At 33.0% G+C, this 4,286-nt stretch overlaps 1 protein-coding gene across 4 annotated transcripts in view; it reads right to left on the bottom strand.

Moving 5' to 3' along the window:
- Ythdf3 (YTH N6-methyladenosine RNA binding protein 3) overlaps positions 1–4,286 on the bottom strand; it is a 30,831-nt gene that overhangs the window by 25,903 nt on the left and 642 nt on the right. The window contains exons 1-3 of one of the 4 annotated variants that reach the window (XM_023702431.1): positions 4,127–4,151; positions 2,741–2,808; positions 823–968 (exon numbers count right to left, since the gene is read on the bottom strand). The gene's annotated coding sequence lies outside the window, so the exon portion shown is untranslated. Of the gene's footprint in view, positions 1–822; positions 969–2,740; positions 2,809–4,126; positions 4,152–4,286 lie in introns of those variants that run through there. The other 3 variants (XM_023702432.1, XM_004642361.3, XM_004642362.2) reach the window with 3 other exon arrangements.

Below are 4,286 nucleotides of genomic sequence, written 5' to 3'. Positions count from 1 at the left end.
TTTATCAAAAGTAGCAATATAATGCACAATCTTTTTTTTTTTTTTTTTTTTTTGCAGTACCAGGGATTGAACTCAGGACCTTGCACTTGCCATACAAGTGCTTACTCTACTGAGCTATCTCCTTAGCCCAATCTTTTATTTCTTGAAAAAAATAAAAACCTCAGTGTTGGACAATTACACTAGTACACATTAGCCAACAGTTAAAACAACTAATCAGGGCCGGGAGTGTTGCAGCTCAGTGGTAGAGCCCTTGACAAGCATGTACTGAGGTTCTGGATTCAATCCTCAGCACTGCAGGAAAAAAAAAAAAAAAAGATAAAACAGCTAATTATTTTAAAATTATACCTAATTCTTACTAGATTAGAACCTCAAGTATTTAGTTCATACTGCCACTACAGTAAAAAAAGTACCTACTTCAAATTTATCTAAATGTTATACTTTTATTCATTTCTTTGCTCTTTTCTAAAAGGCTGAGACCAACAATTTACTATGTATATACACAAGTAAACAGAATGTTAATTACTCTTTAATGATGTGTATGTCTTAAGCCTTTAAACATACAAACTAAGTCAACCGAGAAAACAATGCTCATTTGAAAATATCTCACATACTGTGACCAGCAACTTGTGTAGACTCGAAACTAATTCCTGAGTTTCAGATTCTTTTAAAACTTCAACTGTCTTCTAAAGATCCTAGCTTTTAAACATTATTTAATGATAATGTAAGGTCTTGGAGACTGAATGCCATTAAATATTAATAAAATCCAAGTCAGTGCCATAGTCTGTTAAAGCTCTTCAGGGGAAAAAAGAACAGATGACTTACATGATTCTTCTGTTTCCTCTGCTCTATGAAGCAGAGTCAAACCAATGATAGAACATGGGCCTTAGAAGCCAGGTGATTCTTTGCTCTGGTCCTGACTACATCAAGTTGGGAAAGTCAACAGATGTGTGCATCATGTGTTTTCCCACCTACAAAAACAGCGACAACACCATATACCCTGTATCTCCTTAAAGGAATGTTGTGAAGCTTAATAATAAAATGAAGGCTAAAGTAATGACAGTGAAGTGCTTTGAAATCATTTCTGGGGAGGACAGGGAAAGAACACAACATAATATTGCCAAAATGTAAGGCATTTTCCATTACTTTTTCCTGAAATGCCAAATCTTAACCAAATGCTATGCAATTCTTTCAAACTGCAGTTGTATAAAACAATGTTGGAAGGAGAAGAAAAAGATGAACCCCTTTCCATGCATTTACTTATGCATAAACTTAAGAGGCTGAAGAAAGGAGGGAGCAAAGCCTAAAATGGCCATCAGTAGTACTAGTAAGACAAGGTACGGTACATTTTTACTGTAGCAAAAGGAAATTCAATTTGTTAATAAATAAAATTATAAAATCAGTATTAAAACGTATGGACCAACAGGTAAATAATTATCCTCCAATTTTAACTATCCTTTTTGATGCTATCTTTGACATACAGCACATGAGAGTTCTCACATTTCACATAGGGACAATCTAGTAATTGAAAAAGAGTTCTAACTTATAAACAAGTAAACCTTATACTCTTACACATTCTTATAGACTCATAAACCTTGTTAATAAGAATTATTATACTTCAAAGCATTTTTGCCTTAACAGAGATGCTGGTAACTCCCCTTAGCTCTTTCAATACATAAAGTCTTCAAGGATATGCATGAAAACACTTAATGAGAAAACCAAAGGCATTAAAGCCAGGTACAATGTCAAATGAAGACAATCTGAAGAGGAAATACAGCATCTCCAAAATTATATTAAATCAACTAAAAAGGATCATGCTTTCATAACTTTAAATACCAACTTCTCAGGGACATGTATTTTTCTTCATAAGTTTGACAAATTCTGAATTCAAAATTACTACTCACATCCTTAGAATACTGAAACTATAGTTCAAAAGAAACACACCTACTTTCTGTCCAACAAAAGTAAAAAGAATTGTAACAAAACAATTTCACTAGCTTGGATATAAAGTCAGCTAAACTAGAATAAGTTTCTCTCAGCTATCCACAGTGTAAGCTCACCCGTGGTGCTGACTTGCCCTTAGCACCTTCCCTGAGAAGCATGAAGCACAAGTAATGTATGTTGTATATTGGTAATGAGTTAGGTACTTGCAGAAACTTAACTCATTATCAATACTTCTAGGCCAATTTATTTTTCACCTCTTGCAGAATTCACAGTCTTCCTTCAGAAGTTGAAAAGAAATTCAGCAAACATAAGGGTAATTATAAACTACAGTAATTACGTAATAATAGGATTTTGTTTTACAGGGAGAAATTGTGACAAAAAGTGCAATGTGTTCAAGTTTACTCGTCAAGTCAGTAGCTATTAAGAACACTAAGAAAATCCAGTATGTCATCTTATCCTTAAGTGAAATTATAAATTGAATAAAGGAAAAGAAAAATTCCTAGAAAAAGAACTACCCTCATAGTTTGGATGTGTGTTTAAAAGAGGGACTAAAAAATTTTAAATAACCAGAAAATATTTAGAGTCAGCATGTAGTTTTTAATTTACATCACAATATCAATAATCAATATGTGATATGTAACTTGTATCTATAATACAGATGTTAAGAAATCATATCTAATTAAAATGATTTTGTTACAAACCAGTTATAGTAACATACTACTAGCTTACATGCTGTAGATGATCTATAAATTTTGTTTTATTAAAAAAATTAAGTACTTCGTGGAACTTGTGTACTTACCTTAAAGCAGGTAACACAAAACACTTAGCATTTCAAATAGCCTTGCAAAGTGCCACCTCCCCACAGATCTAGGATAAAATAATTTACGCTAGGCAATAATGACCACAGATTACATATATTTCCAAGTCTACAAACCTCCTATTGGACAGACTACTTTAACAAAAAAAGAGATTAATGGATCATTTTTTTTAATTTACAAATTTTTAAAAGTTAAATTAAAATAAACTAATTGAGGCCTATGCTTATATCAAAATTCTAAAAATAAAATCAAAATTATAAAAACTAAAATTTTCTAAATGTTTGTACACTGAAGGAAAACATCCTTGAAACAGCAGATTGGTTACCCAACACAATAATATATCTGATAAGCACAAGTTCTTATGTAAGGCGTGGAACAACATGAAAATTAATCTACATACACAGAACCAGCTCCTTTCAAATTAACCAAACTTGCCACGAGAAATATAAACCCCTAGAAAAATTTAAAGAGCACCAATACAAAAGTTAAGCTTTTCTAAAAAGTGTCGTATAGATGTATTATCTATGTAAGAAGGTGTTAAGGAAACAAAAACACAAAATGTTTAATTCTATTTAGTGTTATTGCAAGCCTATTATAAATGTTATAAATATATAATTTGCTATAATGTTAACCGGCACTATCCCAAGAAAACTGTTATTGTCCCATGGTAATGTCACATGATTAATGTCATGTTTCTGTCAGCTGATCACATGATTCCATATCAAATGCAAAACACATTTATTTTTTGGGTGCTTTAGGTTTTATGGTACTTTTACTAAAAGTGTATCATATACTATTAGAAAATACCTCACAAATTATTTGCTTCTCAAATATTTGTAAAATAGTCCACTGAATCACACTGCAATTAGATGTATATAACAAGATTAAACTCCTGTTCATTTGAGTTCTCTAGGTACTGTCTTGCTGTAACTGACATCCAGAGAATCAGTGATTAAGTATGATTTTCATCAATACAACATGGAATACTATGTGAATTACGTGTCTGAATGCAATCTAGTTATGTCAAACAAAATGTCCACGCTAAGAAAATATTTTTTCACACGGGTAGAAATCTTTGTGGCAGAAATTACATAACAGATAAACTGCAAAACTGAAGAAATACCGTTCCATTCACAATGTCTGTTTAACTGTAATATAATTAGGAAAGCTTTTTTTTTTTTTTTTTTTGCACCTCCTTCGGAAACAGCTTCAAGGCAAGGAATAGCCCAAGTTTTGGCTGCCTCAGTTACAATGAATTTCTTTTAATTCTACGTTTTAGAAAACCAAAACCAGAAAAACCCTCAAATAGTTCAAAATAGCAAAGGGGCAACGCTGAGAAGTAACGGGGGAAAAAAATCCGAACTCACCTTTATTTCCTTGCCCTTTAGGTCTCTGTGTGACAAGATGAAAGGTGCGGTAAACAGAAGGAAAAGAGAGAAGGGAAGGTGCGTTAATCGAAAACATCAAAGGCAAGTTGTGCCCGCGTGGGAGCAGCGCCGCCCGAGCCCACCGCGCTGCCGGCCTGCC

The sequence above is a fragment of the Octodon degus genome, unplaced genomic scaffold, assembly GCF_000260255.1.
Source record: "Octodon degus isolate 3935 unplaced genomic scaffold, OctDeg1.0 scaffold00152, whole genome shotgun sequence".
NCBI lineage: Eukaryota > Metazoa > Chordata > Mammalia > Rodentia > Octodontidae > Octodon > Octodon degus.
The sequence above is the reverse complement of the archived record's forward strand: the minus strand, read 5'-3'. Positions and strand labels throughout refer to the sequence as shown.